Source organism: Lissotriton vulgaris, chromosome 9, assembly GCF_964263255.1.
Source record: "Lissotriton vulgaris chromosome 9, aLisVul1.2, whole genome shotgun sequence".
In the NCBI taxonomy this organism is placed as follows: domain Eukaryota; kingdom Metazoa; phylum Chordata; class Amphibia; order Caudata; family Salamandridae; genus Lissotriton; species Lissotriton vulgaris.
Genome location: NC_141697.1, coordinates 924854364 through 924870032, shown reverse-complemented (window position 1 = coordinate 924870032; position 15669 = coordinate 924854364). Strand labels below are relative to the sequence as shown.

At 46.8% G+C, this 15669-nt stretch overlaps 1 protein-coding gene across 2 annotated transcripts in view; it reads right to left on the bottom strand.

The window, feature by feature from the left end:
- The window catches only part of LOC147692532 (delta(3,5)-Delta(2,4)-dienoyl-CoA isomerase, mitochondrial-like), a 255505-nt gene that overhangs the window by 148654 nt on the left and 91182 nt on the right, over positions 1–15669 (bottom strand). The gene's annotated exons all lie outside the window — the stretch shown is intronic.

Sequence of the window (15669 nt, the reverse complement as noted above, 5' to 3'; positions counted from 1 at the left end):
CAATACCTCTCAAGGCGCGCAGGTGCCTCTCCACGAACTCGTCAGCTCAACCGGCTCGAGGGAGCCTTTTGACACCTGCACTGTGCAATCCCAGATCTAAACAGAACAATCATTTTCAATGGAATAGGTCTAGCTTCATCGAGTGTTTAAGCCATTGGCATTGTAAATAACAATGCCTTTTATTTATGGGTTTTAAACCCAACACATATATAAAAGGTATTGTTATATTTTAAGGCCAATAGCTCAAACTCTTGCAAATGCAAGAGCACTTTAATGTTGGCTGCGCACCTTTCTTTAGCCACTGCTTGCCATATTCAGGTTACAGTGAGCAGTCTAAACAAAGGGACACGGACAATATTAAAGTGAAATCGCATATGGTGTGCTTTCACACAAAGCAAAAACAAAAAAACTCAATATAGAAATGTTCTGCAACGCGGCCACGGAAGTGAAATCAGCCTGCGCTATTAATTAATAAAATAAATAATTAAATAAGCATTTCCGCTAAACTGAAAGCGGACCGCTCCGTCAATTAAATAACTGAATAAGCGAGGCTGCTATAGATAAAGCGGACTGCGTAGTAATTTAAATAAATACAGTAGTCAAAGCGTGCGGTGTGCTGCGATGTCGTGGGTGGAATAGGGGAAAAGAGCATTAAAGAAAATAGTGCTCACCAACTTATATAGCAGACCATGTAACACCACCAGTAATAGGTCCAGTCGTTGGGTGGTAACAAAAGCAGACATGGGGGTGCCAAGGAGGAACTAACAAACCTACTAATGACCCAGAAGCCAGCGTTTACGAAGGACAATGATACAAGCCAATTTAAAATATGGGAAGAGAGTGGGCGGGACTTCAAAGCCATACCCCACTACTGCATGCACCGCAGCAGCACATGCGCTGCCCAGGCTCGACGTCAAAATCAGTGTGTAAGTAAGATAGCATATCTAAAGTTTGAAAAGCTGTGTGTATTGTGAAAAAACGTCTTGCCGTGTTTTACCATTTCTAAGGAAGAGAAACAGAGTCTAAATTGGAAGGACATGATGAAATAAAATCTGGAAAAAAAAGAATCTGTAGAATATTACGGGCACTAACTAAACTAAGTACAAATATAATTTGTAGGGGAGGGGCAAAAAATATGCATACAATCAACAAAACCTTATTAATGATGGATATGGCAGAAAGTGTGATTTTCTTGCAGCAGTACTGTTTACAAAAGCAATTTTAAGGTGGCAAATTCGATGAACAAGTTGGGCTGAGAATGTCATTTGGTTTCCTTTAATGCACTACCAACACTGGGAGCTGTGAAGCAGAGGGTGGGAGGGGGCGGGGATGACACCTCACAGCCTAGCCGTACATTACGTAGTACAACAACATATACAGAATCAGACAAGACCTATACATTCACTATTGAGGTCGAAGCCTACAGGACAGCACAGCTGTCTGGTTTGCTAACAACTTCTAGTGGGCTTTCTGAAAGCTTCCCTGGGAATGCACTCTGCCCATTGCGGACCATTGGCTTTGTGGACTTGCTTGCTTTCTATTTGCTGGATTTATTTGTTTTAGGCTGTCCAGCTTGAGGTAGTCTGTCCAGTGACTCATTGCTTGTTTAATGTATTTCTTCCTAATGTTCATTTTCTGTATAAAGGTTCATATATCTTGTTCTTATCTGGTCACATTTGCTGTACATTCAAAGACCGGGGTCAAACGTCAGGCTCTGTCTTCCAAGGGAGCTTGGTGTTTACTTTTCTTTCTTGATTCCAAAGTAAGAGAACTTGTGTAACAATCTTGCAGTGAAACGAAAGGCTTTAATCTGACATAATACAGAAATTAACTATACTGATATCTCAGAATTAAGAAAGTAAAATTTAGGTATTTTTTGTAATTCTGAAGTGTGGTAAAAACAAATATTTGAACATGATCAAAACACATCAATACACTGGGTGATGACATTTCCACACATTGTGCACAGTAAAACTGTATGTCTGTCCAAATGTAATAGCCATTTCAACTGAAAATGTGTTGCCTGCAATGGCAGTGTGCTAGCACACCATGCCACTATACAACACTCAAATTCACTATATGCCCCACCATTCTATGACATTCCACTCTATGGCTTGCCACTTCATTTTACAACACTCCATGTCAGTCCACTTGATGACACGCCACTCCGCTCTACGGACCTCCACTTCACCCCAATATACACCCCACTTCACTCCACTCTATTCTGCCCCACTCCACTTAATCCTGCCCGCTGGCCCCCTGAACCACGGCGTTGGTTCCCACGTCCTCAGCCCTGTGAAGGTTGGGAAACTTGCTGCTGGGCGGGACGTAGTGGGGCCCCCGTTCCATAGCCACGAAAGGGGCTAAAAGCAGGCTGCGCTGGGCGGCTGGAGAGGCCCATGGACTTTGCTGTAGCCCGTGAGTCCTTGAACAAACGCTCTAGAGCATTGTCCGCTTTCTCATCAAAAAGGCGACGGGCATCAAAGGGCATGTCCATCAAGGTGTTCTGGACATCCCCCGAAAAGCCAGTCGGATCTCATCCAGGCATAGCGAGGAAGGGCTACAGACGTAGAAATCGTCTTGCCTAGAGAGTTAGTGATATCCAGCCGACAACGGACGGTAAACTTAGCAACATCCCTCCCGGCGGCAACAGCCTGGGAGAGCACTATCCAGGCCTTCTCCACACACTGAGGCACCACCTGCGCAACCGTATCACACACAGAGTGGAAATAACGACCCAATAGACGAGCGTGTTTACCAACCGCAGTCTAAAGCTGGTGGAAGAGAAAATTTTCTTCCCAAGATGGTCCAGCTTCTTGGATTCCCTTTCTGGTGGAGCGGTAGGGAATGTGCTCTTGGAAGTGGAGGCTTGGACCACCAAGCTCTCCGGAGTGGGGTGTTGGGACAGGAAAGTGGGGTCGCCCGGAGCCGGCAATGGTGTCAGGCAATCATCCTATCCAAGGGCGCCCCCCTGTTCTGCCTGGAAAGCGTGCCCTAAAGGACGTCGGTAAGGGCCTCATTAAAACAGCAGCAGGGGCTCTGAAGAGCTCGCTGCCGGCTGTAGCACCTCTGCCACCGTAGGAACCTCAGCCGCCCTACGCAGCACCACTGCCTATAATGCTCCCTCCTCCATAGGTACGGTAGGAGGAGACAACATGCCATGGTACTCCCCCAATTCCTCTCTCCAGTCCTGTTCAGATTCCAGCTGATCAGTTAAAGGGTCACCTGACCCCTCCCAGATCTCCTCCTCATCCTCAGGTTGCAAATCTGGCCAAAAAGGGACCCCAGGAGTGAACAGGGGCAAAAAATCCCACTAGGCGCCGGATCCGAAATCGGGCGACGGCGGTCCGGCTCCGGTCCACATCTTAATGGAGGCCAGGGTTGACGCCAGCTGGGGACACGACCGGTGTTGGTTGCGGTGCCGGAGGAAGCGGCGTCGGTGGAGGTGTAATAAGGTCAACTGGTGCCAATCCGGATCCAAGCCTGGCCAAGGGGGGCCTGCTGCGTCGTGGCCAGAGCCATCGGCTGAGAAGGCCTAGGCCCCTCAACTGAGTCCGCGGGGCCCAGAGGTGCACCAGCAATGTCGGGACGCCCAAGGATGACATGCCTCGCCTCGTAAAACTTACGGAGTTGGGCGGGAGTTGCTCCTGGTCCCAGGAAGGGAGGGAAGCCCGGAGTTGATTCTTCGGGATCCGCGCGCAGAGCCGCAGGAGGGGCACCACCCGCATCCCTTGTCGCGTCAGCCGACCGACGGGGAGAAGTCAAAGAGCGACGATGCTTCTTCGACTTCTTTTTGTGCTTCGACTTACCCTATCCCAAGTGCGAAGACTACGATGACTTAGACGAGTGATAATGGCTCCGCGACTGGTCCCTCAACCTCCCTCGTGAGCAGGACCTAGAACGTCACAACACCCACTGCTGGCGCTCAAGCAGCTTTCGGGCCGCTCCTGCAAAGCCTTCTGAGCCATTGACTGGTAGTCGGAGCAGGCAAAAGAGGCACACGTGGTGCGGATCCGTAACCAACATCATACAGTTACAGGAACCGCATGGCTTGAAGCCAGGCATCCCTCGTGCACTAGGAGTCATAGACTCAAAAAAACAACGGCAAAAGTCGCAAAAAAAAAAAAAGTCAGTCAAAAAAGTGACTGGAGGTACCACTCTATCCGGATCTGCACTGGCTGGCGTGGAAAAAGAAAAAACTGACGTCAGCAAGCGTGGGCAGCGTCTAAATAGCTACAGTGACATCATCCCGACGACCACAATGCCAACGACGGACGCGGAGCAGACAGACGCCACCTTCCGACGCACAGAGGTACTGCTGACGAAAAACATTCTGGATCCAGTCTGACGCCTGGGGTAATTCTAACATGTTTCTTTCAGATCAATATCTCAATCCCACAGAAGTTCAGCTTTTACATTGTAGGAATGGCTAATGAAAGAGCTGAACTCTGCCTGTAACTAGCTGTAGACAATCTATAAATCAACACAACTGTTGCTGTGCAGGGGCTCAGCTCAATGTATACATGGACTCTGCTCTAGTTAAGTACAAGAAATAGACTCTACAAGGAAACACAACATTATATCTGGAGTAGCTCAGTTCCGCTTTTGCATACAAGCTTTGGTAGGGGCAGTGCCAGGTGCTGTCCATGCACAGTGCCTTGCAGATCCACTTGTTAAAGTCTATTACATGTTCAGCTAACCAATACCCAGGGCAAGAGGAACACACATAGTTCTGTGAGGTGGACTATGAGAGGTCGGTACCAGCAGCCCTCTAGAAGTCGCAGAGGAATACTGCAAACCACGCTTGCCCCGACTGTGATGTACATGTCCCGCCCAACCCAAACTTCGGTAGATAGCAATCATAAGGTAGAGGAGCACAGTGACAAGCTTCTCTCCTCGGATGCACTTGTACTGAGACTGCATGACTGTTAAAGTAACTGTGTGACATGACGTTATTGTTAAACCATCACCCTGATGCCAATACTGCCTGACAGACTCACAGTGCTTGGGTCAAATCTGGCCTTCCTTCTGGGATAGAACAGTTAGCCTGGAGCATTTAACGTAGATGCTGCCCACAGGACTATCTTTTAAAAGCCCCTGGCCTCTCTGAAGTGCTGGTGCCAGCTACCATCAACCACCGCAACAAAGTAACTGCTGCACAGGCCCTTATTTTTCAATAGCACCTTGCATGTTCTGACTTTTTAGCTAGTACTTAGAATTTTTTTTAATTAAAAACACAAGAGCTGCAGAATGCTAGATGCTGTTGGTAAAAAATGTTGGACTGCCCAATGGATGCTGAATCGCTGCAATACAATTTAAAACCAGAATAAAACGTTATTTTCATTTTTGCAAGTATATAGCACTTGCTACCCCTTTTCACGGGTAGTAAGTGCTATATAAATTCAATTTTATACAATCAGGGTCACTAGAATTACGTGAAGGGGATGGCCAAATTATGCGACAAGGTTGAGTAAATTATGCAGCAAGAAAGGGCAAATTATATGACGTAATGTGGAACATTTTGCGACATTATACTTCATTATTTTGTCATTTTTACACTTATGAACACTGTCTGACCATTAGCTGCACCTCATTAGTACCAGTATAACAGTACACCACAATAAAACAATAAGCAACAGATAGGTGACCAATCAAGCTTTGCAAAGGCTATTTGAAAGCCCAGTAACATGTATTGCAGTACCTTTAATAACGTTTAAACTGTTTGAGCTAGAAACATATGTTTTTGTTAAAATTGGCAGATTATGAAGCAGTCTATGGATTAAGTGGTATATGTGGTACGACTACAGTTATTCGAAAAATGCTTTGGCCGCACAATCACATATTCCAGTAGCCCTGCATACAGAATAATTGGTAATTTGTACCTTCTTTGCTTGGAAGGACTCGGGTCAGGTTGGGAACAGGGCAGAGATCGCCTTTCAAGTGCCAATGCTGTCTCTGTCATCACAGTTTAACGGGCAATCATGGTCTCAAAGAGGAATGCTAAAGAGCATGGCCCTGCAGGGTGAAAGCCCCACTTTTGGGTCTATGAGCTAGCATTTTATCAATTACTGGTGACCTCCACCCCTCCTTTAAAGTCACTTTCCAGCAGGATGAAAAGCTGATCGCGTGGTGGGGTGTGTGTGTGTTTGGGGGGGGAACTAAAGCCCTTTTAGCCCAATGGGTGTTGCACGTCTATGACACACATCTATTGAGTTGTGAAGCGTACATGCACATGCATTGGGAGGTGTGTCAGCCATCAGCGCCCATGTTTCATTCAAAGGAAACACATTCTAAGCCTGCCGTCCATGTGTGTGCCTGTGTCGCATGCCATGCCAACAAGCTTTTGAGAAGCCAGTAGTTTTGCCAATGCTTGTTCAAAATACTGTATGGGTGAGACCTAAAAAATAAAGTTTGCAATACTACAATCTGATTGAAACAGTTGCTTTAGCTTAAACACTGAGGGGCATATTTACGAGTTCTGGCGCATCTCTGCATATCAGCAGAGATACGCCAGAACAAATGCGTCACGCAAAACTACCCTTACATCACGGCAGAAGTGCCGCATTTACAATGCGGTGCGCCGTGGCGCAAGGGTAGGCAGATGCGTGACGCATCTCTTGACGTAAGGGCGGCGCATCGCTGGAGTCGCGTCGCAAGCGAGACGCAACTCCAGCAATGCTCAGGGCTGCCCAATACTTAACATGCTGCGTCAGTCCTTACGCCTGCTTCAAGCAGGCGTAAGGAATTGATGTAGCAGCATCACGGAAGTGCCTGCATGAAATCTTGTAGATTTCATGCAGACACTTTTGCGAGGCGCACAGGCGCCGGAATGCTCACCCTGCGTGGGAACGCCCCCATTGTGGCGCTGGGCTTTATAACGCGACGCATCTCCCTAGATGCGTCACGTTGTAAATGCCTCGCAGGGATGCGCCACGTTTACGCCGCTGTTGGGTCACGCAAGGCGGCGTAAACGTGGCGCAAGGGGCTTGTAAATCTGCCCCTGAATCTGCTCATTTAGCAGAAGCCTATTATACATTTGAAAAATAGTCACATATGTTCTTTCTGTCGCAGACAGGGAAATCGTAGCTCAATAAAGACATCACTAATCCCCAGTGCACCACCCAGGATTCATCCACTAATTCCCTCACTACCACGCTCCAACAGAGCCCATTGTCGCTCTATAGCCCCTCTCTGACATAGGTTTAAATTTAAGGTCTCGTCTACAGAATTGCTTTAGCAATGCTTCTTTGGCGAGATTATAGTAAGGCTTTCAAAAGTCTACCCAAACTGCGGATTAGGTACAGTTCATGTGAGCCGGGCACGTGCACATCACCAGCCACATCGCATACCATTTGTCTGAGCCTCGGCTTCAGACTTCAAAGTAATGCTCTCCTCCGCCCCCGCCACAGCAATGCCGAGAGCTTGTCTTCCACATACTGTAGCTGAGAGGGTTAAAATGCGAGCTCCGCTCTGCAGATCGCTCTCCCCGGTTTGCCCAAAATGAGCACCGGCATAATCCAACATCGCAGAATCTCTCTCGAGTTTAAAATTCACCCTGGTTCTGCTTTCATTCTTGTTTTCCTCCCCATCAACATCAAATTACTACACTTAAACAAAGGCGCCGATGCGTTCGTTGTCAGCAGTTTGTCGGCTTCAAACACTTACCCCGTTCTCCCTGCGTGACTGCGCTGGCCTGTTTTTGTTGGTAAGGGCGGAGATCCCTACTACAGCCCCTGCAGAGCAGGCACAACAAACTGCTGCAGGTTTTTTAACATCGGGTAGATGGCCCTTCTCCTTTCATCTTCATCTGAAGATAATCTGGGTCACTTGAAGGGCAGTGTGAATTAATGGGCAGGGGTGGCTCGGCTTGTATTAGCACTTTGCAGATCTAGAGCGAACCGGACCGGAATGTATTGGAGGGTTTTACGAGAACAGCACTTCTATTCCAGTGGCTGCTCATGGCGCTTTGCTCCTCGTTTTACTTGCGGAAAACCATGACTTCAACAAACGGCTCTCACCCTCTTTTTCCTCGATTTGTTTCCCTGTGAAATGAATCCAAAAAGACTCTGGCTTAAAATGTCTTCAGACATTTTTATATTCAAACATGCAGCCGTGGATTTAGAAATGAGGTGGGGGTAAGGGTGGCGCAGCTCTATTTCTCTTCTCATTGCTTGTTTTTAATTTCTATGTAACTGTTACTGCATTTGTCACGTCTCACTGTGAGGAGCTGAAAGTGCACTATTGGTGGAGAAAAACGGTACATCTTGAGGCAATGCTTGGCTGCGGTGCCCTATTCGCAGTGAGGCCTCCTACTTGCAATAAGGATTATGTAGGAAGCATTTTACTGTAATGTGTTAATTACCAGAGTGGCACTCTTATCCTTTCTAGTTGCGCATTGGTGTGAGGGAGAAAGAAAAGTAACTCAGGACCTGGTGTTTTCTTAGGTTTTGTTACAGAAGGTTTTGAAAACAAAGGTACAAACAGAACTACAATTACCAGAATGCTCAGCAAGAACTCTAACAGTACACAAGCTACACGTGTGGGATCGGAGACTTCGCTCTTCTCATACCGCGCAGTTCCGAGTTGCCTCTGGGCACTTGTTTATTAGGACGCTGGATGCCAAACTAAATGTGCGAGTGAAATTGCTTTGAGAGAGGGTTGTGCCTAATCTATGCAGGTAGTAGTCAGAGGCGCACCTAGAGCCAAATTTCGGAGGGGGCTAAGAAAAACTTTCGGGGGGGCTGAACCTTTAACACCTTGGCTGCTAGGGAGATTTTTCTCCTGTGCTGCATTTGCAGGATCCCCATTGTGCATGACGAGCTCAGCTCGTCATAAGCACACGACCAGTGTACTGCATGACGAGCTGAGCTCGTCATGAGCAGCGAAGGGGTTAATCAGCAGGCAGAGTGGAGCTGCAGGGCCTCCAACAAGGGGTGAAACAACAGCAAGGCCCAATTAACATTCAAATGGTCTTTTAAAGACCTGTGAAACGTTCGGGTGCGGCTGTGTGTGCGCACTGGAGCTGTCTGAGCCCGGGCTGCCACACACAAAGGGGGGGGGGGCCGAAGCCCGGTGAGTCCAATGGGTGTTGCGCCCCTGGTAGTAACAACGGTAATAATTCCCAAAGACTGATGTACAGATAAACAGTGCTCTCGGGACCGCAGAGACTACCTTTTGGATAAAGACCCTGACAACTGCATGATCACAAATAGGAAGTTTTGCCTTGAATAAGCCCTTGCCCTGCCGGCCTTACGGGCGAAACATATGTCGGCTGTTCTTTTTCTAGCTGCACTTTTGGAATAACAATAAAAACAGCATATCATCCTTTAAAAAAGTACATCGGACTATTTTTCCCCCTCGCACCCTGTGCAAGAACCAAAACTGTGGAGGCAATCATCACTTGTCGCACTATATTGCCCATGACCACAGGGCCTAACAGTACTTTACTTTGATAGGGACAGAGTGCTGGGATTTTGAATTGATACATACAATGTTAAACAAGCACTGGTAAAGCAAATTGTTCTGGCCTTGTTTCATCTATTGGGAGATGCGACATGCTTTCAGCTTTGGTTTCCTGGTCGCGTCGAGGACCTTTGTCAGTTCCTAACTAAAGTGAAGCTGGATTGCAAAATTACTGTGTGGTGCACAAGACCGTTTTAAGAGCATTCAGAATAGAGATCGCAGGTAAATCATGAATGGCATAATCCTTTGATTTAAAACCCGGATCAATAACTGAGGAGGCATAACAATGATTTATGGCCCTTTTGAAAGCGGTGCAGCAGGCTAGGAGTACAGTAGTTTAAAGAATTCTTAAGAGAGAACATAATGATTACATGGAATACCCTTCTTACAATTTACAAATTATTAACACGTGCAAGTCAGGAATATAAGTAGACAGTTTTGCGTTGGTGGCCCAGCTTGAGCTTCACATTTCTGCTGGCTTCCATGGCCAATGTATATGGTGTGGCTGCAGAGGCAGACTTGCTTTGAGAGCAAGCAGTTCCACCGAAAGACCCATATGGAGACAACTCGAGAGTCCCCATGACACTTTCATGGGTATACCAATACAAAAATAAAAAGGCTGATGGTGGTGCACAGCCTAGGTGCGGCTCCCTACAGGTGGCAATGGCGATTTCAGATACTGGGCAGCAGGATCGCCGAATATTCTGCTATTCAGCCACAATGTAAAAGGATGAGCACCCTCTGCTCACTGACCAAGCGGAATATAACTTTCCTTCACAGCACCTGGGAGGTGTGATATTACAGTTGTTTATTACTGGAAAAGAGGGAACTTGCTGGTGGGGAATACAAATGATCATGGATGGTACAGCTGCAAATAGAAGATCTAGAATATCATGTTTATAGTGATAATCAACTAGGCCATTTTCCAGGGATACCCTTTTTACTAACTCTGGGTGCTCGTGATCGCCGCTTGCTTAAAACATAAAAAAGTAAAACTGTTTTCCTCTGATTTACTCAACTATTACTGCACCTTCAATGAACCCATAAATGTGAAGAGTTTTACGCAGTATTATGACAGCAGTTTCATGTTAATGTTGATTAATATGAACTCCAGCATCTCAATTAATGACAACCACACACAACCACAGCCACACACACAACCACACACAACCACAACCACACAACCACACACACACACACGCAACCGCAACCACACAACCACACACACAGCCAAAACCACACATACAACCACAACCACATACACAATCACACAACCACATACAACCACACACACAACCATACCCAACCAAACACAACAACAAGCACACACACACACAACCATACGCACTACCATACCACACATACAACCACACAACACACACAATCCCACACACAGCCACACACACACAGCCACACACAACCACACACACCCACAACCACACACACACACAACCACACACACACACAACCACACACACACAACCACACCGTCAGTGCACTTTTTCACCAGGCACAGACACCATCAGTCGTCAGTGCATACTTTCATCGGGCACAAACACCACCAGCCGTCAGTGCACACTTCCACCAGGCACACACTACCAGCCGGCAGTGCACACTTCCACCAGGCACATACACCACCAGCCATCAGTGCACAATTTCTACAGGCACACACACCACCAGCCATCAGTGCACACATCAATTGTTAACGCATCCACAATTAACTATTGTAGCAATCGCAGTATGGCACACTTTACTTTTAAACACATTCATCTAAAGCGCAGCATGCCATCATTGCTACAAAAATAAATACACTTTTTTTGGCCTACAATTTATAGACTTTTGTTGCAATTGGTGTTGCAATATTTATCAATGCCAATAGCTCAAACTTAATTAATGAGCCCCTGTTATCGACATCTATACAGCAAGGGGAGTCAGCTCTGCTCTCTACGGGGCAGAGCTATGGGGCTCATGTAACATAAATGAACTGTCAAGGTCTGAGAGAAATTTCTGCAGGGCCATCATGTCACTTCCTCAAGGCACCCCTATGACCCCATTAATGCTCGATTTAGGTTGTCAACCTATTGAAGATCTAGCAAAGTTCCGGCCCCTATTGCTATGGGCCCGGTTGTGGCGAGTTCCGGAGCTCGCCAAATATGCGAAAGGGCTCTCTGAAATCAAGTCATTACCAGGATGGCATAGAATTAAATGGTTAAGAGACATGAAATCCCTTTTGTGTAATTTGGCTTGAGTGAAGCCTGGGTAAATAAGACATCTCCTCCAAAGGCAACACTCAAGACTCTCTATTGGAACTGGATTTTGACCAAACGGAGTACTAATTGTTCAATGGGCAGATTGACGGAGGACTTTTTGAAATTCAAGGACTCACCAATTCGGGAACTCTACCTAGACATCATCGAGAAGCCTTTCGATAGATCCCTTTACTTTAAATTTAGAATTGGAACTCTTCCCTTGTACGCCTATACATCTCGGTGGAAACCGCCAGCACAGACTACAGAGTTTTGCCCCTCATGTCCACTCAAACAAGAGACAGTGGCACATTTTATGTTTGGGTGCCAGGAGTATGCCCGACCTAGAAGAAAAGGGCTTAAGCACTTGTGCCGCATGCTTGGGACCAGGCATCACGTTGAGGCACTACGTATTTTAATGTCAGACTCTCGCCCACTGTATGCTTGCACCCTTTCAAAATTTTTATCGTGGGCTTGGTGCATCAGAAGCAAAAGGCTTAAAGCAAAGGTTTAATTCTATTTTTAATTAAATTTATATGATACGCTTTTTCTCTCTGTTAATCAAGATTTTTATACCTTAATGTAACCAAATTGTTGAATTTCTTTATCACTCTTTTTAATCAAATGAATTTGTGTATTTTTACTGTAAAGCTTTTATGATAATTTTTTATCGAAATAAAGCCTTTTTGACTGACTGACTGAATTATTGAGACCTATTGCATTGCAAATGCTTGTTTGTAAAGCGCTACTCATAATTCACTTACATTCAGTTCTGTAATCTGCATGGTACACGTTCGTTGCAGCAGGCCCATTAACCCTCTGCACTAACTTATGAATCATAACAGCCACTAGACATAAGTCCGATCTCTCTCTGTAGGAACTTATTTATCACCAGTTACCTTGACATTTTCATTGTTACCTGAAAGCTGCTAGACACACAAGGAACTCTGCAGCAGGGCTCGAGTTGGGGAGTTGGGATACCACGCGGGTGGCCGCCCCCCCCCCTACTTATTTAACCGGGAACTCGATAACTGGAGCAAATGGAGCCACACATTCACTCTTTGGCCTCTCTGGGGCAAGATCTCGCTCCAGAGAGGCCAAAGAGTGAATGTGTGGCTCTATTTGCTAAGGGGTGAGCGGGGGGAGGCAATGAATCTGATGGTGCAAGCTATCTTTCGTGACGTCGCTTCCTGTTGTGACGTCAGCGTCCCCCACTTCTTTTTTTAGGACTTGTGCCCTGCTCTGCAGCATCTGTCTTTAAACCCATGAGGTATGTTAAATGCATTCCTCCTCTCACCCTCCTTTGACACTGTTTTCTCTCATCTTCCTATCATGCACACCTTGGGTCAGGGCTTTAAGCGGGCCGGCTCTTGCCAGTCCTCAGCACCTGCAGTTCAACAATGCAGGTGCCGAGATGGGTCCCTATCAGGCTCTCCATTTTTGCCCTCACCCTCCTGCTCCTAAGAAAGTTCAGCCAGTTTTCTTGGCTCGTGGATCAGGGTCATATGGCGCTGAAGGGGACTTTTCAGAGTCGCGCTCGCTGCTCTAAGAATACAGGTGCCTGCCTTAAATAAGAACAAAGGAGAACCCTGCCGGTAATTTTTAAATGTGGTCCTATTCAAGGATCCTAGGATGCAAACAAGACATCGGAGCAGCCATCAAGGGAGTCAAGACATCAGACCCAACAATACATTTAGTGATTTTTATTACTTTTTTCAAATTTCAAAATTTAATACATTGATATTACAAAAGAGAGAGAGAGAGAGAAACATCTTGCAGTAATAGTTTACAGAACCAACAAAAGGTCAAGGAAAGTCATGTATGTGCACGATCCTGCCGCTGGTTACACCCAAAGACAGCCGATGACATTCCTTTCAGTGTGCGCATTTTCCACCCGTGTCAGATTGCCCATGAAATGGCTCCACCTGCCGGCATATAGGTATCATCTCATCACCATCGCGTGTGGGCATACGGAAGCCATAGTGGTAGGCAACAAGTTAGGACTGACATGACGCCGGTGCATTTTTCTGTCCTATTCTGCTAACTGAAGAGTTATAGTTGCTTCTGGCTGAAACGCGTGCATTGAGCAGCATATCGAATTTACAAAAGAAAATAATAGAGAACGGCTAGCAAAAGAAAGTACTTAAAACTAGCGGTCTCAGTGGATTAAAAAACAAGCATTTACAATGCAATGGTCTCGGCATTATTAAAGGTAGAGCTATTGGCATTGCTCATGACATTTTTTTTCTTTTTTTTTTTTAAACATAAATAAATGGTATTGTCTTTTACAATGGCAATAGGTGAGCATTAGAGAGTAGTAGAGAGTATTCACAGAGCCACCCACACTCACAGAGCTACACACACACACACACACACACAGAGCCACCGACCCACACCCAGAGAGCCACCCACACACACAGAGCCACCCACACACACGCAGCCACCCACACACACACAACCACCCACACAGAGAGCCACCCACACACATAGAGCCACCCACACAGAGAGCCGCCCAGACACAGCCACCCACACACAGCCACACACACACCCACCCACCCACACACACAGCCACCCACACACACATCCACCCACACAGAGCCACCCACCCACACAGAGCCACCCACCCACACACAGAGCCACCCACCCACACACAGAGCCACCCACCCACCCACAAACAGATCCACCCACCCACACACAGATCCACCCACCCACACACAGAGCCACCCACCCACACACAGAGCCACCCACCCACACACAGAGCCACCCACCCAAAAACAGAGCCACCCACCCAAAAACAGAGCCACCCACACACACACAGCCACCCACACACACACACACAGCCACCCACACACACACACACAGCCACCCACACACACACACACACAGCCACCCACACATACACAGAGCCACACACACACACTTAAACACCTCTAGCTAACACAAAGCCTTTCCACTTAGCATACATTTGCACGGACAGTGCACAGCCACAAACTGTCTCATCCTGCAGTAGATCAATGATACATGCCGCATCTGGAGCACCTTTCCATTCAACATGCAGGCACGCAGAATGCAACTGGGGAATTTCAAGTGCAGCAAAGCATTGTACTGTACAGTACTAACGTATCGTCCATGTTGAGTACTAAAACATACACATTCCAGCCATCATCTGGCTACTGTATGCTCCACCAGTGCCCCCTGCTGTAGAATTCAGAACACTGTCCCCAATGAATAGCGTGCACTGCACTAGAGACGAACCCATAGTCACAAGTGTTCACTATTCCGCACAAGCTTTCTTCTGTCAGGTGAGCCCTGACCCCTCTCCCCCCCCCCCCCCCCACCATACACACATACCCGTCGTGCAGGCACCAACAACAGCATGTCAGTGATGTGCGTGCAGAGCGTCAGAAGCAGTAAGAAAACCCTAGTGACAGGAGTGCACTGCATAAGAGACAACCTCCGTTACCAGTTCACAGCACCAGCACATCAGTGACAGGAGAGCACTGCAATATAAGCAGCACCCAGCTAGGAAAAAAATCAGTATCAATATGAGGAGAGTAACCCTTATACGTCAAGGGAACAGGGTAAAGTAAAGCTCAAACAAAGTAAAGGGAGTTCCCTTGAGTTTGCTGAATTTAGACTGGTCAGTCTATTGTCTAATAGGTGACCCACACACATTCAATCACTCCACAATATGTGTGTCTAAATTTAGGAAAGAAATCAGTCCTGCGCACCAAAATAAAAGTGGCCCACATTAGTGAACTAGAAAGCCCAAAAAAGTGCCCATGTTTACAAACTGGTGCAATTTTAAACTTGTGAAGGCATTATTTTTGCAATGTATGGATTTAAGCTTGCTGCAGGAAATGATTGTTTCCAGGGAGAGATCAACAGTAAAACCAGCCCAGCAGACATAAAACAGGCCCACGAACATCCAAAATATAAAACCTGCCCACACTCTTACTCT